Source organism: Cephus cinctus, unplaced genomic scaffold (genome assembly GCF_000341935.2).
Source record: "Cephus cinctus unplaced genomic scaffold, Ccin1 Ccin1_scaffold0330, whole genome shotgun sequence".
NCBI classification, from domain to species: domain Eukaryota; kingdom Metazoa; phylum Arthropoda; class Insecta; order Hymenoptera; family Cephidae; genus Cephus; species Cephus cinctus.
This window is the reverse complement of record NW_014333027.1, coordinates 2,257,867-2,282,410: the sequence shown is the minus strand read 5'-3', so window position 1 is coordinate 2,282,410 and position 24,544 is coordinate 2,257,867. Positions and strand designations below refer to the sequence as shown.

Sequence of the window (24,544 nt, the reverse complement as noted above, 5' to 3'; positions counted from 1 at the left end):
TCAGGAAATTAGAAGGAATATTCGGTATCCACAAGACAGGTGGACGACAACACGAAAGAATCGTCGAGCGCAGGTACATCCCCTGACAAAAATGAAACAATTTAAAAGTACAGCATGAGGAGTATAGATACTCCTGAAAATTTCAAAGAACTACGATACTGCGTATGGCGTCCCCACCTATAGAGAGACGCTCTGGCTAGCTGGCGGGCGCCGCGACGCTGCGCGACGCCCTCAGATCACCCGTTGCACGCGACGCGATTGCGGACCCTTGTTATCTCTAAGAGGCCCCGTGACGCCAACGACTGCGACGCGACGCCACGCGACCGGCAAAAGTGCGTTGATACGTAAACGTTCAAGTATTTTAATCAAGCACGGACGTAACCTTTGCACTGTACATACGATTATAGTGCGTTTCAAAACTCGTCTATCAAAAAGTGTAAACAGTGCAATCGCATAGAGAGACACGGGAAAAGAGTGAAAATATTTTTTAAAAAAACCCCAAAAAATTGTTGCAGAGAAAAATTAAAAAAAAAAAAAAAGTTCTACCTTGTGTGTCATTATTAAAGAATAGTGCCAAATTACATAAAGATAACAGTTATCAGGAAAAAGAGGTGTGTGTGAAAAACGTTAGAAACAATAATAGAGCAAACCAATAATTAAGAAAAAAAGAAAAAAAAACGCTTTATTATTCTTGGCTGTATTGTTGTCCCTCTTGTTGCCATTGTTTATCGTTTCTTGTTAATAACGTCATCTGGCTGTTCCTGCTACTGACGCCTCTGCTTGTAGCAAGAACAGGAAGTGAGGAGGACCAAGATCGACACGTGACGATCCTCACCGGAAGTGACAAACGACTTGTCGCATGGCTGGTACAAGGTAAGCAAGTTCAAGGTCAACTAGTATACAACTGACTTATATAGTCCTGCGCAATTACAACCAACTGGTTATCATTGTTGTTCGTTATCGTGCACAATAATACTATGCAACATGTGACGCAACTCATTGTTATTCTCTAATTCATAAATATATTCACGGTTCTTATATTCACTAACAAGACTTTGCCTTTGGTCAACAGTTTTCGAAGGGTCGACCAATTTTTTTGCATCGGCAAGTTCAAGAAGAACTCGGTAGGGGTTGACCGGACGCGACAGGAGTAACGAATTGTGTCCCGAGTTTCCGGGGTGGTTCGAGCACTTCCGTTAAAGTATAATAAAATAATGAATCCCTCGTACAACCGTGATAGGACGTTGCTCGAGGTTGAAAAAAAGAAATGTTCTACAGTACTCTCCCACCTAAGATTTCAATTAATCTTGATAATCTTATCTAGCCTAATTGTTAATTTGAAGCGTATGAGAAATCTCCAAATGGAATTATCCACTAGCGATAACGCCAACTCGATTGCATGCTCCAATATTTATTCGGATTGCTGATCAAAGGTATATCTGCCGGCAGTTTTATTAGCATGTTTACCCCTCGTACGTTTTACCGGCCGACTCTAGATTTCGTGCTTTTCCTTCGATCCGCCTGCGCGCCTGTGTCCCGAGTGTTACGCGCGCGTAACCACCGATACTTACCGATAATTTATGCCTGTTTATCTTGAAAGAGGGAACGAAAAAAAATTTCACTCTTTAAACTCCGCCATTTTATAACTGCTCTAATTACGGTATCTGGTCGATAGCGAATTACGGGGTCGCGATAAAGATCTAAAATTTTTCTAATGTAAACGTCAGAATTTTGATATCACACTTATATCCAGAATCAACGTCATTGTCCTTTTAAACAAAGGAACTGAACGAGGCACGCGATCAAGTCCGGTTTTTACTTTTAACTGGGCCATTATATATTTTTCCTTACAACATTATCCAATGACGTCTATGGCAGTGTTACCCGTGCATGATCAGCCCAGTCAGTACACCAGCCAACCAATAACGTTACGTTCTTAGTATTTACCCCTAATTTACCCCAATCTCTTACGATACGTAAAGGTCGATCTGATATGGGGATGATTAGAAAAAAAAGGCGACATTTTCATGGCTCTCGTTTTCGTGACGCTTAAAGATCGTTTTTGCGTGAACGCGATCTTTATCACACCCCTAGCTAGCACTTGCTTTAACCCCTGTACACGCACGATAATAGCACTTACGTATAGCCATAAGTTCACTGGGTTACGTGTACGCAGGGGCAGTCTAGTTACGTAGGGTAACCTACTACTTACCCTTGGATATATAACGTTATCGGATAGAGACTCTAGGAAAGCGAAATTCCCCCAGATATTTCACAACCCCTCAAAACATAACGAAAGGAATACTTAAATTTTTCTCTTGATTGAAAAATATTTTTTTTAATAACTTAAATTCACCGTCATTCAAAATCGAACGATTCCGTATCGATCGCAGAGACCTAAGCCCAGAGTATCGGGGAAACCGATCCGACGTACTTCCGCTTAACTGCTTAGCTGCAGCGGCGAACTTGTAAACACTGAAGATGGAAATAGAGTCTAAATATTAATAGCTCATCGCGTCTTGCATCTGGAGGAAGTTAAGTTAGGTTGGTAGAGAAGTAGCTCTAGACTTTCGTATAAGAGGCCCAAAGCCCGGGTTTACCGTACCAGCTAAATCAGCCAGGGAGCCAACCACCAAGGGAGGCTTTCCACAAGTTACAAATTAGTGTCGAGTGATCGACAGACAGACGGACAGACGGACAGACACGGGCTGTAAGGACGAAGAGGAATGTAACGAAGAAATTAGTTACTCAGGGACAAATAGAAAAAAAGCCAAAGGAAAAAAAAGTATAGTCGACGGGATACGATAGAAAAAGATTTTTCCTTTTACTTTTTCTCGCATATCGTACAACGCAAGTGGTACCGACTCGACCGGATATCCTATACGTAATTCCTATGCACGTCCTGGCAGACTGGCGCGAAACAGTCAGCGAATGGTCTGATAAATTTTTCTTCTGCTTATGTATTATCTGCTTATATATTCGTCTGGATCTATAGTCCTCGCGCGTTGTATACTCGCGAATTTGTACAGAAGGGATTCGCATTTGACCAATTGCTCACGGTTCGCAATGACCGTTACGTAATTTCAGCAACAGAGTGAAAGTTGGCCTCCGATCTAGTAGCCGCTCTCGTCCACAGTTGGTGTACGGCCTTTGCTATTTGCCATTGCGATCGCGCGTTGCCAATACTGTAACTTTTTATTTTGATACGCTACGATACTCATCTGCGGGTATACAGAAGTGTACGTGTGTCTACCTCGTTGAAATAAAGTTTTTAGTAATATCGTTCCCGCCGGTTATTGAGTATACAACGTTAAGTTCGTATACCCGGTGACAATAGGGTGTTAGTTAAGAATTCTTGGGGCCTTTTTTTTTATTGCATGAAACAACTTCTCTTCTTTATCAACTGAAATACGTGGACGCTCAGAGCAAAGGGTCTGGGGTTTTTCAATTTTTTTTTCATCTCGTATTTCACGGTCAAATTTTATTTTCTCTAATGGCAGCTGGAAAATATTAGACGATTTAAAAAAAAAACAGGCTTACGGACCAGCGTGCTTCTTATCAGTAGCAATGCGATATCACGTGACTGTTAGCATGAAAATAATATTTTCACATGAAACTCGGGTTAGTCGCGCCTCGTAAAGGGAAATGCTTACTTGCCACGTTATCGTGTATAACGTTATTTAGCTTTTGTCTGCTATAAGTCTACTCTATCACTGATAATCTCAATATAGCTATATATACGTATAAAGATGAACGACGAGTAACGAGAGTGAAAATTTGTTTAAAAAAAATGGTATCAACTCAATTATGTAACTTGTGTAAGATTCCATTTAAGTCGTTGGTATAGTTACGACTTTATTGAATTTTACCTCTCCATTAAAATGGCGATAGTGATTGGTTTTCTCCCTATGGTGATACTAGGTAGTCGTGATAGGTTCGATAAATCATTAGAATTTATCATCCCACGTTCCCTCAGGATCCAATCTCATCTCGCTACATCAGCTTCTTGCTTCTTTTCTCGCCTGGTTTCGACTTCCCGACGACATTTCTTCTTTTTCACGTACCGTTAATCCGACGTAGACCAACGAGGCGATCGTACGGTTATGAAAGCCTCACCGATTGCTTTCGTTATTATTACGCTACAGGTGGGTAGAAAAGTGTGGGAAGCGATAGGCGTACCTATGGATCAAATTAACGAAAGGTTATAGATAGGTCGTTGCTTGGTTACCTGTTGAAAAAAAAAAAAAAAAAAAAATTTATTAGTACAAATAAGACGTTCGAAGAAACAAAACGTCGTTAGGCGTTTACGAGAATAAAAATTTAATTTTACCTGACACGTAGGTGACCTCACCCAAGTTACAAAACAGAGCTGATAGTCAAACTTGTCTAAGCGATTATGCATACGCCACATGCATATAGTACGATTGGGATTCTCGGAGTCTCCGACTCTCGGTAACATCTCGCGAACGACCATCCGAATCGCTCGAAGCCATCCTCGCGTCGCGACGCTCGCGAAATCTGCCTTGCAAATATTTCATTCGCATTCTGATTTTCTGCGTCGGTGAATGTAGGTTATCGTCAAGGCAGCTGCACGTGGCCAGTAGGCCCCTTCGGCAAAGCGTCCAGGAACACGTAGCGCGGTGGATAAAGAGAGAAGCGAAGAAAGGAGTGTGAAATAGAGGAAGAGAGAAAGAGAGAGAGAGAAGATAGACGAATGCAAAGAGTGAAACGAAGAGAAAAAAAGAAGTGATACAGCAAACGACTTTCGACATTTGATTTTCAAATATGCGGAACGTACTTTAGTTCGGGCTTCTATCCTCCTATAAATTCAAGCTCAAACTTTCACCGTATAAACTATGAATCTACGTTCATCCCAAAGACGCGTCACGTCACTCGAGTAGATTAGGGTGGATAGTAATTCTGGATATGGCAAGAATGCTACCCTATTGCTACCAGCCACCGACGTCTATCCGTGGTCCAGTTGTACCCACGAGTTCAGAATGAAATTCTGAGCGACCCCTGAACTCCGTTTCTAATCAAGTTAACAATAAGGGAATCCAGCCTTATTTTTTCTTGGTTACCTGTTTCTAGTTGCTAATCGACCTAGAACGCGTGCAAGTGGGTCTCTCACGTGCGATCGAGTGCCCACAGGTATACGTGTCAATTTGCTATTCCTGATGATCAGTGGCTTCAAATTGATCAAGGAACGTGGTCGGCTATTGGGATAGATGAAATGGGGGAGTTTGACGATGCAACAAGGGGTTGCATGCCTACGATCCACTCGGATACCTAAGCAGTAGGTACAGTCGGGTATTTACCCAGCCACTGTACCAGGAGAATGAATCGATAACAGGAGGATAGTATAAGGTCGTTGGCGATGGTTGGTAGTTGCTACTCAAACTACTCCAGTCACTTTAAACTCTCGAGTGAGCACCGACCAGCCTCCAGTCCACCCTCGGTCCTCTTATACTCGAGGCTTGAGGATGTCAGGGAGAATATCAAGGAGGGGAGGGACTCTCTACAGTCTACAGTTTACAGTCTGTTACTACTCCTCTCCTCTGTACGAAGGAGAATAACCTGAAGAGCAGAGTGGTAGTTGTAAGAGAGTGGTGGATGAGAGGAAGTGAATAGGGGAGGGACAGGAGGAGATGCCGAGATAGAGGAGAGTAAGAGAGATGGCTCCGAGTGGATGATTAATGCCAGACGAACTTAACCGGCATGCATCTTGCTGCTACTAGCTCGTGTATCTCTATGTATGTGGTTGAGTATGATATCGTAGGAATTATTATTATTTTTTTATTATAAAAATTAAGGAATTATTTATTTCATTTTTTGGTTCGTTCCAACGAATCTGGTGACTTATGGAATTTTTGATATTATGAATATTATAATTTCGATGGACGAAAGCTTTAACTTGAAATTTACAGATTTTAATTAGAGGCTTTTATAGAGTGGCTGGGGATACTTGAAGATCGTGGTATGGCCGGAGGACATTAATATTCCATGTGGAAAATAATTTAATTTAAAGTTTTGCTGTATGTAAATGCGTTGGAAATTCGGGAAAAGGTTTTCGTGTAAAACGAGGCTCCAGAGAATTGGAGCTTTTCGACTTTTCGTATCTTCAAATTAAGGGCTCGTTTTTTTAACCTTTTTTTTATTTATCTGACAGGCTCCTGATAATACTGACAGTGTCTGCTTGTCGGGGGTGCACAGGTGCCCCGATCTCAGAATTTTTCTAACCCCCAAGTCATCAACACGGGAGACCCTCATTCGCCACTGGCAATTCCCACGGAATTTTCACTGCTGAAATTCCACTCGGTCCCCTGGTCCGGGACGATTAAGGAGCTTGATTTCTTGTACGAGATGAGTAGAGAAATGAAAAAAAAACCGTAACTAACGTGACTCTTCAATTCCAATTACGTATCCTTTTTACTTTGTAATTCCGAAAAAAAAAAAAAAACAAGAAAATTCGTCCGGAGCGCATTTGACGGAGCAACCACTTTGCCTCGTATTTTCAATGTCTAATTGCACCTAGAGAAAGCGACGAGTTCTACATTTTATACGAATGTTCAAAAAGCGAGAGATAATGAGAACGAAAGTGAGTGTACCTATGTACCTTCATCCAAGAAAGTTGAAACTTCAATGGCAAAGAGTCAGTACGATTGCACGAACCAAGTGGACATATTGAATTTGACTTGATCGAAGTACTCGAACGCGATCGTAAGAATACAAAATTTAACGTGTATCTGTTCGACTGATACTTCACTATTATAAATAGCAGCTACAGGTACCCAGAGGTCAGAGACCAGTGAATCGCCGTTGAAAACGCTCCTAGAATCATAATGGGATGATTCACCATGATGATGATTACAGATACACCTATACATCATATAGTACAATAACGAACCCAATGGAAATTCAAACTACCCAACGAGTTAACGGAGCTGTACTTTTATTTAAATTCTTAAATCCTAATCGGTACGTTTACTAATTTCGTAGAAATTCTTAAAAATCACGAGTGCGGGCTTAAGCCGCACTACGGAAATCCGCACAAAGTGCGTCGTCGAATGTAAAGTGCGGTGACCCGCGGCAGTCCTAACAACCGAGCTATATATAAATCCAAGAGCACGTGTGTACGTGTGCGAGGCACATGCGCCTATGTTCACACATGTATTTACACAGTTCCCATACGGACTCGGTATCCAGCTAGGGAACGTACAGAAGCACATATGTGTACAAGCAATGAAGAGACAGAGAAGGAGAAGCGTGGTCGAGAGTGGGTAGAGGCTTAACGGGCTTAAAGGTTTGCGCATGTGCTAAATCGTCGTATGGGCACTTGTGACATCACCCTTTAAGATTTAACGCACGTTCCACGTGCTTGGTCTTTTATTTAAAAACCCTTAATAGGCCTGCTTTAACGGCATAATAAAAAGATTAAATCTGACGAGTGATAAAAACAACAATTATTTCTTTCTATCGATCCCTTCCGAGACGCTGCGCGAGCATTTGCTTGTGGGAAATTGTTACTGGTTTTATTGTTACTAGAATTCCCTAGTAATATTTCATGTAATCCATTACGAAAGGGAAGCTAGTGAATTTATATGTGAAACTGGTCTACGGTACGTGCAGGGGGATGATTTTGTTGTGCATGCTGGGGATTTAGACGCCATTAGCGCCTATATCCAAGTGGAACGCAAGTGGCGCATGTGTTTCAGGAGTGACGTCAGTTACTCGATTTGTCTCTCTTAGGATTTCCATGTTTGGAACTAACGCTCGTTGCCCGGTGGGAGAGAATTTGTACACGTATATACGTATGTTACGTTTCTATTGGTGTATCCGTCCCTGAGGAGACGAATTTCGGGCACGGAATCCTTAAATATGGAAATAACGAATATTAAGGGATGATACGGTTCCGCGTTGTATCTGTGGAGGAACGTAGGGATGGACAGAGTGTATATTATTATGGCAAGGGTGTTGGGGTTCGTACTCCACGACCTTCCCCAAGGCGCGACCTTGAATTTATTTCGGCAACGCAAGTCAAAAGGATGCACGGCAAAGTTGAGACGTCGTTATACCGAATCCCAAGGACATTAATACACTATATAGACATAGGGCGTCTCGGCGCAGAAATTAAACCGGTGAACTTACTGCTCGTAAAGTTGAATTACGCGGAACGATCAGTCTCGTTTTCTTTTCTGATTTTCTTTTCTTTCTCCTTTTTTTTCCTCCTCCCAGGGCTCAGAACTCGGGTACGGGAGGGTCTTTGAAACGCGCTATAGATAGGACGAAAGACCCCGAGGGTTCTTATGATAAATTACAATAAAGCCCAAAATGACATTTCACATTAAAATTTGCCATAAACTTTTCAAGAGCAACTTGCGAAATCTGTGTTTTATGTTTCTATACAATCTCGTAATCTTTCTTGCGATTCTTCTCAAGTTTCCGGAGTTCGTTCCCCCGGAGCCCAGTGAGTCCCACGGGGGTCCAGACACGTTCGAATTACCGTGCCAGGATACCTTGAACAGCCACGTCGGCGTGCACGCCTCTTGAGATTCCAGCCTAAACAATCGGCCGCCCTCGAGAACCGGACCGGTATTTTCCCCGGGTGGGATAGCTGGAACGTTGTGAACGGAACGGTAGAAGTGATCGAGAATGCTCTTAGTGAGTCTCGTTGAAAAGTTTCACCAGATGGAATGTCGTATACGGTGTGTTTCAAAAGAACAAATCATTCACCGTCATCCAGGTACAACCTATGCGCGCATCCGAAAGTTGGTCCAAAAATGTCGCACAACGTTTCCCAAGTGAATTAAACGAGAGAAAGGAAACATGGATGAACGCCGATCGTCAAGGAAACGTATGGAAATTGAGAAAAAAAATAAATTTTTTACAACAAAAAATTCCCACTGGATGCGGGTTCCATCCCAGACTGTGGGCCAGGGTCAACCACTTGTAGGATCCGAAGAACTGCAGTCCAGAACCGCAAAACGCAAAGGCAGGTTCCGCCAACCAGGCTTCCCGATGTATCCGAGCCAAATCCAATGCTCGAGGCTTCTGTCGCTCCAGTACGAATGCATGGGGAATAATTTATAATAATACCTTCGCTGCATTCGCTGCATCGAAATACAGCGTTATCATGTCACCAAAATATTTATGTACTTTGTGATTTATCAAAGAGTAATAAATTCATTACCTGTATTATGTTACGCATGGATTTTATCTTAATTATTAAAATTCAATTTCTTGTTTTATATGACGTTATAATACTATACAATCTATGTATATTATATATACATACATATTTTTTTACTATCATATTGACTTCGTCAAAACTTTCAAACACGGTTTCCTCTCTACGCTACCAGCCCTAGCAGCACTAGTAGCACTGGTAGCACCAGTAGCACTAGTAACTCGCCTACCTACCTACCTATTCCCAGTTGTGGCTGTTTCGTTTACGTACGAGAATAGCTCAGCACTTTACGTACCCGCATCGTAGTTTCCGCAGGTGCAGCTGAAACGTGAAATGCTTTGGCAAACCCAGCCCAGGGCCCTTTCGACCTCGAACGTTGCGTCAACGTGTAAACGCGAACGGCCGTTAATCCACCAGCATATTGATACGTCTTAAACAATAGTAAAATCTCTGTCTGCAATAACCATATGAAGATAAACCACAAAGAAAAGCACAAGAACGAAATTAATTATTATAAAATTAAAGTAACGAAATTCTAATTAATATTTCATGTTCCACAGCCGTTTCACGTCCCATGAAAATATCCTGTATAAAATCAGCTCGAATTTCATTAATGAATCTTCTCAACCGCGATTATAATATTGCTGTATGATACATTTTTACACACCCGGCTAACCAGATCACTTTTCCACCGAGAGCAACCCGGTGCACCCATATGCACTCGGATGTACATATGCACTGAGGAAATTGCAGCAACGCATAAATTACGATGCTAATTCACAAACGGAACGTCCGTACGATATCTAAATCTGCATGAGTTAGTAAGCCAACCTCGTATCTCTGTACCCAGCGACCTGTATGTACATATATCTGTGTATATTATTATACAAGTATGTTACAAAGGTTGACGCATGCAGCCTACGCTTTTTATTACGTCATTTACGATAACGCAGATTATGCATTGTACCGTGCCGAGCACCTGCCACATTTTAATTGTATCAACGACACGAAAGAAATTTCGCGCGCGATACTTATGCAGCTATTAATACTACAGGCGCCCATAGCAAAGTACTTGTTTAGCATACACAGTGCAATCACCGAATCTTGGCTTAAAACGGGATGAAATTTGCAATTTGTTTTATTAATTAACATCGCGCGCCACGTACGACTACCAACCGTTACATACGGTGGACACGACTAATGTATAGGGGTTGTGAAAAAAGGTAACGACTGAAAAAAATATTTAAATCAAGGTTCTCACGCTCGCTACACATATTTAATGTATATATGTATATATATTACGTCAGACTGCAAGAAGTCTAGTAAGTTCTTGCAAAATTGCTATTTAACGTTTCACAAGTGAAAAAGGGGAAAATTCGCAAGGTCTGCTATTACGTAAATTACCACTGTCTTGGATCCGTGCGATTCTGTGTATAGTTATTGGCGGAAGCGAAAACGAAAAATAAAGTCAGATTCTCACGCTCGCTGCATCAGACGGTTTTCTACTATGTAAGGTACCGATGCACTGTGCTATTAGCTACCGTGTTACAAGCGATCCAGAGTGTTACGTGCGTAAGAAAGTAACGTAAGTACGCGAAAGGCATGTAAACAGTTTACCATTATTTACGGTCAAAGACTCTCGACGGTTTATTATCCTTTTTCTGCTTCTAATTTCAAGCTTCTGTCCGCGATGTTCGGCGGTATTCGTTATACAGTATTTTGTAATTGACGGGGAAAGGCCGATCGTGAAATTCGAAATTACAATAAACAGAGACCATTGGACGATCGCGTTATCAAGCAGTATCGGGAGTACAAAATTGTAGCGGGATCAAAACTGGTTCCGTGACTTTGATTATTAAGTAAATACAAGGGGAGAAAACGGGGCTTCGCCAAAATCTACTGGTAACACCTTGGGTTATGGAGACTGACAAATTTTTTTTTTCAAAAATGCGATACTATTTTACGATAGCGATAGGAGCAATGGCAAGTAGTATCTGAAATACGAAACTATAATGAGATCAAAATGGATCTGGAATTTCGATTGTTAAGTAAATACAAAGAGACGAGGGGGAAGGGTCGTCGAAAATTTATTGGTTATACCATGCGTTATACAGAGGGAAGAAATAATTTTTTTTTTTTAGGAGCAATACAGTTTCATGATAAAAAATAAAAGAACAACCCACAGCCTTTCAATGAATACATACATGAGATGCATTTTACGAGCAAGGGCATATCACTATGTACAGTGTCAGTTGATAGTACCTGTCTTCACGTACCCTAGTACCTTTAAGTTTTGTACCTTTTTACGGCTATATAAAATTCCCTGTAAAATCTATACTGTTTATGGGACATCCAGAGAGGATCGCGATCGACTACTAGTGCCGGGTTAAAGCTCGTGTTACACGTGGAAATACGAAACGGTCGCCATTCGTATGTAAGATTTTAGGCGTCGCGACGTATGGCATAAAGCAGAGGGAGTGGATATAATACCAGGAAGGGAGAGATTATATCGTATTATACAGGATATAAAATAATAATAAAAAATATACACATTTATTAAGTATAAAAATGCATATGGATGACTGCGTACGACTGGCAGCTGTTAGCACCCAAATTTCATCTACCTACGACACTGCCTTGCGTTACTCGTATACTCATCATACGCGCATAGCAGAAATCTACCTTATCGGCAAACGCACGTTTCACCGAGGCCCAGCCCCCATTGACCCAAAAGCTATACGAACACGTAGGAATCTCAAGCATGGAAGAAGTAATCGTCCCGAACGTTTACGATGTCGTTCGAATCTCTCCGAGGAATCGTTAAGGTGATTACAGCATGATAAAATTGGATTACCAGTGGTCGTCGGATACCTGCGCACTCGGACGCCACGACGAGACCCGTTAAAACGTCCAGCTGCGACTGAAAGTCCGTGGATTTACTTATTTATATTTTTCTCTCCCTCGAACGTCCGAAGCCTCTGGAATCAGATCCTCATCCAGTCCGAGACTGTCGGTACGAAAGCTACGGCAGTTTCACTCGCAGTCGAATTAAACTTATCGGAGCAATGAGTCAGCGCTCGTGTACGACGTCGGTACCACGCCGTACAGTAAGTCCAAATATTAAGGTACAGTCGGTTCGAGGATGCAGAACGCGTCTGAATTATTCGAAATTGATAATACAGCAGGACGCTATGATTTATACGTAGTTCTGTCAGCGATGCTCCGGCTGAATGCTTAGGTAGCTTCCTGGGGATAAAAGTATGGGGGCGCCGAAGACCAGGAGGGCGAGGGGGGCAAGTCAGGGGCCCCCGACAACGAAACGAGAGAAATACGAGTGTAGTCGAGCGGCGATCATCAGAGCCCGTGCATTCTTTCCCATTCCTTTCCCGTTCCCTTCCCGTTCTTCCATCCCTAACCGAGAGAGACTCTAGAGAACCAAGAGACGCGACGACCCGCACGACCAGTTCTCGTCCCTAAGACCTTCCAGACCATCCTTCGGGTCCCTCTTGATACGAACAAGACTCCTCAGGGATTCCCATGGCCTCTCCTAACCCGCATCTAACGGTCTACCATTGTCCTGGCTCTCCATAGGAATCCCTGGCCCTATGGCTACCGATCGGAAGGGATACTAATGCCTGTACCATAGGCACGACCAGGATGAGGTGTAGCATGAGGAATTTCCACGACCGAATCTCCCATGATCCTTCAGGATTCTAAAACCGATGTATAACAAGAAATAATGTTACGATCGTTAAATGCCTCCACGACATTTGTATCACGAAATAATGTCAATAATGCTTATAATAATTTATATAGCATTGCCAGTAAATTCTGCGACGTCCATCCTATATGCACATGGGGTATGCTGGTCTACCGGTATTCCCATTAGAGAAATTACCTCCTAGAGCAAATCCTATAGGTTAGGTATAAGTTAGCAAGGCGACGTAGCCCCCAGGATATTATGTCCAGGTATATATAAGAAAAATGAAAGCCACGCAGTATTCCTCGCTCGGGCAAGTCCGCAGCCCCCCATAGTACCTAAGTACCCATGGATCTTTGTTCGTGTAGAAGGTTAAAGGAAGGAGTGAGTGCATCCTGCTACACTCCGCTCCGAGGTGGACGGCATCTCCGTGGCCCCGGCTCAATGGAATGTAGCTCGTCGCTGGTGGGTGCAACGGTGCTTCCTACTAAAGAGAAAGAGAGGTTGTACATACGCCCATGTATATAACAGTCTGGGAATATAAGCGAGTGCAGGAGTACTCGAAGGTATATAGGAGAGAAGAGTAGTGTTCCTGGGCCAGGAGAGAGAGAGAGAGAGAGAGAGAGAGAGAGAGAGAGAGAGAGGAGACGATGCCCGAAGACAGTATACGGGGGAGGCTGATGCATCGAGAGGACTGAAGAAGAATAATAAGAGAGAGAGAGAGAGAGAAGGGAAGAAAAAAGTTCGAGAGCTAAAGAGAGGGATATGCCGACGGGTAGAGTTTAACAGGATGAAAATAAAGTGAGAGAAAGGGAGAGAAGGAATATTAAGGAAGGAATAAGCACTGGAGCAAGTATAGAAAGAAGATGAAGATGAAGAATATTTTATCTTGAGGAATAAGCGAGATAACAGATACAGAGGTTGCGGTTGAGAAGTGCGAGGAATCCTCGAGTATCAAGAGAATGAGATACACGGTACCGCCTTGGCTCTCTCGTATACGTCATATATATATGTATGTTGAGTCGTGTGAGACTTCCACGAAGTAGACCTCCACGGCCTTCGAGGCCCCCAAGTGCCTCGGACGATATTATAGCCTAACTTCTTATATTATTCTACCCCATATATGGTGACCCATGGTATATCGTATTATAAGACTAGTCAATCGAATTCGAGGAAAATACGCTTATTGCGAGAACATACTACACTTTTCTAAACACATCAAAAGATTTTGGTGATGAGACAACGTGTTTGGGTGATGCTCCACGATTACGTGAAATCTTCGTTATTCTTATGGGGTACTAATCCACTGCTGCAGCATGGAGATAGCTTTCTATAAGCAAAACGGATAGTCCTACAGAATTTAAGTGAACGTGGTGTACGCGTTAGTGCTATGGCAAAGTTTAAGCCAGCTATTCTGGCTTAATTAAATCGGATATATCGTAGAATGCATATATGTACTACGTAGGTACTGGTACACTAAGAAATCCTCGGTACGGTACAAGTATAGGGGGTTGAAGCTCTCGAAATATTTCTTGAGGGACTTTTTTAAATATTTTTAGAAAAACAGGAAACGCTCGAGGTTGCCTATGGGTTTCGAGTCATAAGTGCTTGTGGGATAATTATGATTTTTAAAGTGGTCCAAAATGGTTTTGAGGACAAAGGACAAGTCGAGTGAACTTTATTTGCTGCTCGCTAGCCATCTTGTAAATCAGGTTCAAAAATGAATGGGGTATTTTTTATGGTAGGAACTAGTCCAGATCAGCTCTCTGCTCCTCGTGGCTGAGTTTGGGAATGCATGGACGTGGTATGGAGGTTGGAATGGCCGACAAGGGCCGAAAGGTATTATGGGTAGAGTGAAGGGAGACACCAGACGAGAATTATTTGCCTCGATGGCCTTTGGACCCAACCCTTTGAATACGTTATTTCTTTTTCAAAAGCGGACCTACGTCTAGCAGTAACAATCTTTTGGCTGCCTTCACGACCACCGGTTGCTTCCTTCGGGTAATTCCGTCTCGGTTCGTGTCACTTCGTGAAACCGTCTTCTGTGGTTCTGTGTTTTATCATGTTTTTTAATGTATTATACACTATGTGTATATACATATAGAATTTGTGGCCTTATTTATCGACGGGATACAATGCCGGTTAGGATAAGAATGCTGATTTGACATGGACAATTCCGAGTAACGTAAATCGAGCCAAAACGGACGTATCTACTTGGGTAAATTGATTCTCGTATAGGAAGACCAGCCCTAACAAGGTAATATCGATTGCCCTTGTTTCACCTGCGGTTTCCGGAGTTGGCGTTACAAATTTTTTTTTCCCTACTCTCCCGTCGACTTCCGGTTGATACGCACTCTTTTTCCCATTTCCGGCGAACGAAATTATTAAGGGAATGCTATACCGAACTCCGACTATATATACGTATATTGCAACCCGGTATACTCGACATCCAAGTGCATGTGCACCTATTACGTACAGACGTCATATATCGTGCAAACACATGGTCACACATACGTACAGACATTTACCAGGGTTTCTCACGTTCGAATGACTATTATTAACGGTATCGAGCTATTTCAAATTCCACGATGGATTTTTCATTTTCATTTCATCTTTTTTCGTCTCCAGCCACGTGATACGCAATATGACAGCGGCAGTAGAAGGATCCGACAGGTATAAAATTTCGGCTGAACTAGAACAGCTGGTATGATATGCGCTTGAAAAGAACAGGAAAAGGATGAAAATGTGCGGGTGGTAAGTGGGGAAAAAAAAAAAATTCAAAATGACACGGAGGACGTAGAGAAATTTTTGTGGCAGCGGCGTACCGCGTTGATCGCGCTTAAAAATCCAAGTGTGACTCCGCCAGGAATAATGGTGCAATTAACATAAATTTATATTAAATTATTCACGGCGACATCTCTTAATTGAGCTACCCTCCTACGGTCGCTACCCCAGCTATTCCCCCCCCCCATTAACAATTTTCTACAGGACTTACCGTATATCTTTTCCACCTTTTTCGCAGTGTCCTGATTCTAAACTTTTTACTCGGACCTTCCTCTCCGCTATCCTGGAAAATTATCTATCAACTCGTCCTCAGGACTTCCGGCCTTTATGCCGGTGTCTAGCCGCAAATCGAGTCCCCTTAATAAACTCTCGTGGCGCCGCTAATACGTTCTTAATGTCCTCTTCCGTTTAGACCCTCGTTTCGTTCTCTGTTCGTCCTACTTTCTTTTTTTTTTTCGAGTCGCGCAACGATTAACGCTTAATCATTAGTTTCGAAATTTTTTTCTCTTTTTTTTTTATTATATCTGTAACAACTTGACAGATTAATCGTTTTTTTGTCGTTATAAGTATCAAACACGTGACTTTACGTTAATCAATGTATAATATAGGTCATTGATTATGTAAATCTACTGAGAAATTTTCTTACGATTTCGTTATCGCTTATCGAGGATTAATGATAAGCCCGAAATTTGTATGATTATAAACGTCATGTGGATTCCTGTAATTGACCTGGAGTTGATATGTTAATTTTACGAGGATCACCTTTAACGCTAGGGAGGTAGATCCAAATGCGGTAGGGTTAACGATAACCTTTACACGAGGAAGGGTTGATTTATATGGATCCAAGAATTACATAGGATTAGATACCCTAGTGTGTACCATTTTAAATGTTGGGTTAGGTTATGTCGGAGGGTTGATGAACTTGATTGATTCGATTTAGCAGGGTTTGTTTTTTTTATTTTTCCTTCAATTAAACAATTTCTTTTCTCGTAGCACAATTCTTCGAAACACTTATTTTTAGGTTATCGTATCAGGAGTTATATTTATGACATCACGCGGTAGCAAGGAGAAGAAACGAAAGCTGCAAGATTACTTTTACTCTCGGTCGACTGGCATAGGCGCACGAAGTAAACCTGTTTGTTACGTGTTATACCGGCTTTCGGATCAACGATCTTCGCAGAGATGAATTTTTGCAGATCCCGACTATATCATTCTGGATAAAGGCTGTTTGATCTAACAATAATTATGGGAATATCTGCTGGCATAGCAACGACGTACCGATTATACGATTAGATTTTTAATCTGAAATTCTTAACACCGTGCATATTGAACCAGGGTGTTTTGAATGTGAATAATTTTTTAACGGACTGCAAATCTATGGTCTATGCTTTAATAATAAAATATATTCCAGTGTGACTGCCGCTTAATTCCGGCGAGAAAATCGTTGTATATTTACGAGATTGGAAAACGAAATGGAATCGAATTTACGTATATGCAAGCACCTATCATGTTCCTATTCCTTCCTGTTCCGTATATTCAAATAGTCTTAATAGAAAGTACGCTGATCGATCGGGCATTAAATTACCTGAGTGATCTCGCTGTGAACCCGACTATACATATATTGCTTTCTGCAACAACAATTTAGAGTACTTGAATACTGTAGGAAGTAAACGGACCGTAGCCTTAAAGTCCTTGAGTGACTATAGTCGATTCGCGACAAGACCTTTGAGGTACAGGGGTCTTTTATACATTGAGATACATAAGAAGCTGACCCCTGAGAAAATAGATTTTTATCACAATCAAATTCTATGCACCGTTAATGAACTTTACTTTATAGAATTAAAGTTACTAGAATCTAGTAACTTTTTGATAATCGATACCGAGTCTTTCACTGTATTACGAATACGGATTCTAAATAATTCATATTGCCAAACTCAAATATTCATAGTTCACTTTCTCTCCTTTATTATCACACGTTTTATCATAGAATTTGCTATAACCACGGTTATAGCCTTTTACAGGTACTTAGTTACTTTCGGACACGACATGGTATCCAGCTGTTAAACTGGGAAATTTCACCGGTGTACAAATCAGACAGTCATGAGATAAACTTTACGTATATGCAAGCACCTATCATGTTCCTATTCCTTCCTGTTCCGTATATTCAAATAGTCTTAATAGAAAGTACGCTGATCGATCGGGCATTAAATTACCTGAGTGATCTCGCTGTGAACCCGACTATACATATATTGCTTTCTGCAACAACAATTTAGAGTACTTGAATACTGTAGGAAGTAAACGGACCGTAGCCTTAAAGTCCTTGAGTGACTATAGTCGATTCGCGACAAGACCTTTGAGGTACAGGGGTCTTTTATACATTGAGATACATAAGAAGCTGACCCCTGAGAAAATAGATTTTTATCACAATCAAATTCTATGCACCGTTAATGAACTTTACTTTATAGAATTAAAGTTACTAGAATCTAGTAACTTTTTGATAATCGATACCGAGTCTTTCACTGTATTACGAATACGGATTCTAAATAATTCATATTGCCAAACTCAAATATTCATAGTTCACTTTCTCTCCTTTATTATCACACGTTTTATCATAGAATTTGCTATAACCACGGTTATAGCCTTTTACAGGTACTTAGTTACTTTCGGACACGACATGGTATCCAGCTGTTAAACTGGGAAATTTCACCGGTGTACAAATCAGACAGTCATGAGATAAACTTATAACATATATATTGTAACCTATACATCCGAGGATATTCGTATCGCGGTAATAATAAGATCCCGCTAACCCGAACAACCTTAAATATCAAGTAATAACAATTCGTAGGCATCGCGACGCTCAATTCTTCGGCACCTCTCAGGCCCCCTGGCCTACCGTTGACGGGTATATAAACGGCGACGTTTCGCGACTCGAGCATTCTATGACCTGAGCTAGCTAGGTTACCTTTAGTAAAGTAAACGAGCAAACCGTCTCGGGCAAGCGGGCAAACCGTCCCACTTGACCATCATTTCTAGAGGTACTTCTACTCTTGTAATCGAGCAAACCGTCTCGGGTAGGGAGCAAACCGTCTCTTCTGCCAGATAGAATCAATCTCTGCATTTCAGTTGGGCCGTCACTTTGATACACTTGATCATTGTGCCGTTTCCGCTATACATGCCATCATACCTTATTTAAAGACTTGCACAACTAGCTACGTTGCAAATGAGACTTCTCACCTCGCCAAGATGGCAACGTTGTTTTTAGATAGGACCACGTCTACCTGTGATCACGAGTTCCCTTGCGGAAAACTTATAACTTATAACTTATAACTTACGCTTATATTTTAACGAGTCAACTCTGTAATCAAATTCCGCTGGTCGGAGGCTGCTTTCAGACACGATTCTATATTTCATTGATACAATCAGCATAAGAGCCAAGATAGAATCACGCGAGACTAGAAGTTTACCTACGATTTCCGTCAGACATATCGTACAGGTAAACTGCGTGTAACAACCGTATTGATACAATTGACTGTCCGATTACTAAACTGTTGTATATACCATTTATAATCATTCTTACTTTCCGCTTACGTTTATATCTATTCTTCGCTTATTAACATCCAGCATTCTCTAGGCTGAACCTGCGCTAACCCTTCTTGTATTCCGTTGTAGGGCAATATATTTTTCTTTTGTAATTTGCAAAACAAAATTTCACTTTCATTTGTTCCGCCTGATATCTTTCCTAAATTCCTAACAGTCGATTCTGGCTCGAACCCGCCTTTTTGGCACGATCCGGAGAACCGTATCGCGCGAATAAGGTTACACTATATAACACAAACTGCATAATTTTTTTATGAATATTTCAAAACCTACGATGCGCTCTCATTAGGTGATAAATAGCCTAATAACATATGTTATTTAAGGATATCGAAGAGATTCGAATAAGAACACGTTCATTAGAAAGCTGATAACTTTCCAAAGCTCCAAATCCTTTCGAACTATACATACATATATTTTGTTCTCTGCATGAATATATGCATGAGTGTGTTTGCAATATGGCCAAAGATTTAAATAAATTCACGGACAACGTTAATATGCCGTATAAAATGTAAACGAGCAAATGACATTTATTTCACAGCCACCTCAATTCGAGCAAACCAATTTATTCGCGGTTACAATGGAAATTCGTGGATTTGCAGAGATTCATGAGATTCGTACAGTCAGAGTGTTACACGAATGATTACCGAAACGTGTATATATCGAGAGGATAAAAGGAATGATAAGAAAAAAAAATATGGAAAATGTTATATACTCATAGGACGCTCAAAGAAAATTGTGTAGAATTTAAAATTCCAATTTTTCTCACTGACTGTCCGCCATAATTTATTCGAAAAAAGCGAGAAAAATAATGTTTATTTTTTTTTTTGCTTTCAGGTAGGTGTAACCAAGACGAATGCCAATTTAGAGGGACCCATTCAAGCGTGTATGGAATTGAAAAATAAACGTGGGAATTTGAAGAATTCCGGTAGCAGTATACAAGTTGGTACTGTAGACATATATATACGTAATGAACCATATGCGAGTATGACGTCATAACCGGGCGTGTCTTCTATATAGGACACACTTTTTCTAACATATTTTTTCCTTACCCCTTCTTGTCATCCCCACGGAAACGTAACCGTAAGTTCTCAGAATCTCCAAAGAAGTTTAATTTCTTCAACATGTGCGCAAGGGACGTTGGGCAGAGACGATATGCGTTCACGATGCTCCGAACTGTTAATAGGTTATAATAAGCTGTGGGATATGAAATACATTCGGATACTCTTTTGCAATCAGAAAAATTCAGTCTATTAATACAGTGTATATATACATATATAATCAATGCAGTTACATGGTCAAGAGTGAGCACCCACGGTTATACAAATTCCGTGTCAAAATAGCTGAATCGGTTTTGCGAAAACCGATTGCACGATTTCGCAGTGTCGCACGGCCGACAAAACCGGTAGGGTCCTTGGTTGCGATCGAAAAAGGCCAATTGCGTAATATCTGGCGCGTGCTGTCGATTCTATTTCGCTGTACGGTTGGCCAGACTGCATGCGTATTGGTTCGTGACTCTCACGGCTGTTAGGAACTTTGCCTATGTACGTGCACGATGCCCGTGTGGCGTTCACTGTGCCCACTGCCGATTGGCGGTGAGGCTGAATAAATGGAAAAAGGACGACGCAATACGGCGTTAACCTTGCGTCGTTTTCACCGCAAGAAATCGTCAGAGCAGGACGGCCACCACTCTCCCTGTCGATGATGTTTTTCGTCGCGCGGCCTTGGCACCAGAAGAACGCCACGGATTATTGAGCCTACATAGCCGTTCGAACGGAACGACTTACTCCCTGGAGTGGAACATTGACTTGGGCCAGATTAGACGACAAGTGGAATGAACGCAGTGGAATGGCCGAGAATAAGCTAATTCATTGTTCATGTAAAGCTATAGGGAATTTTATCTAGTACCTCTTAAGCCAACGTATGCGCGAGGCGACGTAGAAATTTTTTGAAAATAAAGATCGAAGGGGTTACGGATTCTTTTTTTTTTATATTGGTACTGTCCCTGTCAATTTCATTGAAAATTGTTGCCACGGCTTATACAGATAGCACTTGCGAAATACTCGGATATTAAAAAAGCTAGGTTTGGTTAGATAATTCTACAGTGAATATTGATTTTATTGTTTCCATTAACTCAGCTGATATCGTCATGGGTCATTGTTTTGCCTTGGTAGAAGACTGAGAGATACCAAGTATTGTGTGAAACGCAAAAAAAAATTTATTCTTTTATTGGTCCTTTTGAAATTGGCGTGACAGGGTATGAAAGGAAGTTAATAACGCTTTCTATATTATAAGCTCGAACGTCGGGTTTAATCGCTGTGAGAATTTAACGAGGCAATCGGATTCGGCGCGTGTCGCGATAATAAACGAGTCACGTGGGGCCCCCGGTTAAATTTGTCCGGCCCTGCCGACCCCTCGATAGACTTCTTAGTGATTCATGACAGTCTTTGATTTTCTTGGAAATATATTCAAGAAATATAAATATCCAGAAATCTTGGACTATGACAATAGCTATGTATACTCAACTGTGCTACATCGTATACCCATGAATATATCTAACCCGATCTAAGAACAATTAAAAATTGATAGCATCGGATAGTTCATCGATAAGGATACATTACAGTAGTATTTTTACAACAGGGATAGACACTTGATCACATATAATTAGCAAGGAAAAATGAAAGGGCCTATCGTAGTACCACGTGCTCTGCCTATAGTATACATACTACGGTCTATAGTACATTGGATGCTATTATATGCACTGTCTACTACCCAATAACTCGTTCTAGGATTATACTTAGACTCCTGTCCATTATACGATAAGCGTTATATGGTACATGTCATACGATCCATTGTCAACGAATCAATTTAATGGCGGTCGCACCCTGCCGTCCCCTTTGTCAGTCTCGAGTTCTATAAAAATCGCGAAAACTCTTGACGGTGAAAAGGATTGAAAAGCAAAGGACAACACAAATATTCTATAGTAACGTATATTAAACGTCTTTTGAATTTAATAAAGTTGTAAAAGTAAAATTGAAAAAAAAAATTATAATAAAGTTCACTACTCGGTTACCCCTTCATTTCAAATAATACAGAATGAAATTTGCATAGTTGGTTCGACGAAGATGGTTTAAGAATCGACGATGGTTTATGTCTGTCCTTGTCTTACGCATGTGAATCACAATGAGTCTGTCTCCCTCGCACTTACGGGAGGTATACAAAATTTCGTGAATGTTGATTAATCGAAAAGACTCTTTTCAATGACTGGTGCATCGGTTCGAATGATATACAAAAGTATACGGTAACTTATTAAAAGATTTATCACGAATTTCACCATTTCTCTTTCGTTGTCCCGTGGAATCGTAAATTATTGTCTCGAAGGAGGTTACTAACACACGTACATTGGCTCAAGGACGGATTTGACGACAATCGCATCTATTACAGATACGATATCGCTTCCGATCGGCATCACTTTTGCATTCAGACATCTCGGCGATTCGGTGACACGAAAATTACACGCCGATCGGCACCAGATTCGAATCGCCGTATGACGTGGTCTCGACAGGAAGTAGCTGAAGAGGAAGAAAAAGGAAATGACGTAAAAAGAGGATGTACGTAAAAAAACCAGGTCGGATCCCTACTTCGTTAACCATGGAGAGTATATATGTATATACTGGAACTATCAATGCTGCTTTATTTTATTCGCTAATCATTCCTACTGTTATTTTGGATTAGAAGTTACGTAAGCTGTCTGATTATTGAACCGACGAACGGAGATGACTGACTTGCGAGAGAGAGAGAGAGAGAGAGAGAGAGCCAAAGAGACTAGTAGAGAACGCGCAAAGACCAGGAGGAGTGACGGGAAAGTTAAAGAAAAAAGTAATAAACATGGACGAACGGAGATGACTGACTTGCGACGCTAATCATTCCTACTGTTATTTTGGATTAGAAGTTACGTAAGCTGTCTGATTATTGAACCGACGAACGGAGATGACTGACTTGCGAGAGAGAGAGAGAGAGAGAGAGAGAGCCAAAGAGACTAGTAGAGAACGCGCAAAGACCAGGAGGAGTGACGGGAAAGTTAAAGAAAAAAGTAATAAACATGGGAAGTGGCTATATTGGCTATACAGGCGATCCGAGACAATGAAAGGTTGCCGGGGCACTTTCACCGTCCAGAATGAAAATACGGTCATTGCCGCAGTCGCGCGATCTTGCCGATCGATTGCGTAACTTACTCGTGCTCGTTCTCCTCTGTGGACGCACCTTTAGATCCGTTCGATAGGTCTCTGTTAGGTAAAAGCCAAGGAGGTCGACCAGTTGTTGTGCCTCGTGACGGAAATTACTTCTGCCGACGGCAGTGCCAAATAAATATTTCGCCAAGAGGACAGTGACAAAGAAAAACGAATGGACAAGGATAGAGAGAAACAAATTTTATAAAATAACATGCGTTACACGCTCACGAGAGCTTTTTAATCGTAAATATTATTTTTATTTTAAATTTATTATCTCTCTAAATTGGACATATTTTTTTTTTGCCAACAATTTTTAATCCTACACATTTATCTCAGCTCGAAATTCATCCTAATCCTCACCGTAGGGGTACCGGGGGTGCACGCACGTGCGTGAGACTGGGAACAGTCGCAGAAAGTGAGAAAAAGTATGGGGGGGATAGGGAAGGATTAATTTATCTCTGGCCTACATTCGTTTATCGCACGTCGTGCGTATGTGAGATTAGACTATTATGGAAAAAAAAAAATTCTACTGATTCAGCAAAAGTGACTATTTTCATATGCGACAACGTTATGTTGCTGTTTACCTTTGTAACTTACGTACTATTGTGTTACATCAACTATATATAGTACCGTCTACGAGATTCTTCATGGACGCTATCTCTCTCTCTTATCTCTCTCACTCTTCATCTTGTTTACGTTCCCTGAACGTATATTGTTTTTCTTCGATAACCATATAAGAGATCACGGGCTATCGTTTGCATCATACCGGATAACTTTGTTTCCCCTTGGTTCACTTCCTGCGTCAATTTTTTTTCTTCTATCGAGAATCTCTCGCGCTGTTGCAAAAAATAAACAAGGAAGAAGCGTAAAGGAGCATTCTCACTTACAGAAAGACTAATTGGAAAAGTCTTTAATTGAGAATGATATCGCACTATTAGAACCTCCGGTTTCTGCGTTACGTCCTAAGTTCATTGCCAGAGTGTCGAAGTGCTTTATGTCTTTGTATAGTATATATATATATACTTTTTTACCCCTCGCATTCCC

General features: G+C 41.2%; 1 protein-coding gene across 1 annotated transcript in view; it reads left to right on the top strand.

The window, feature by feature from the left end:
- The first annotated feature begins 254 nt into the window (after positions 1-254).
- Positions 255-24,544, top strand: part of LOC107266971 (brain tumor protein) — a 64,911-nt gene continuing 40,621 nt past the window's right edge. Inside the window, exons 1-2 of the mRNA XM_025084168.1 lie at positions 255-611; positions 787-873. The gene's annotated coding sequence lies outside the window, so the exon portion shown is untranslated. The remainder of the gene's footprint in view (positions 612-786; positions 874-24,544) is intronic.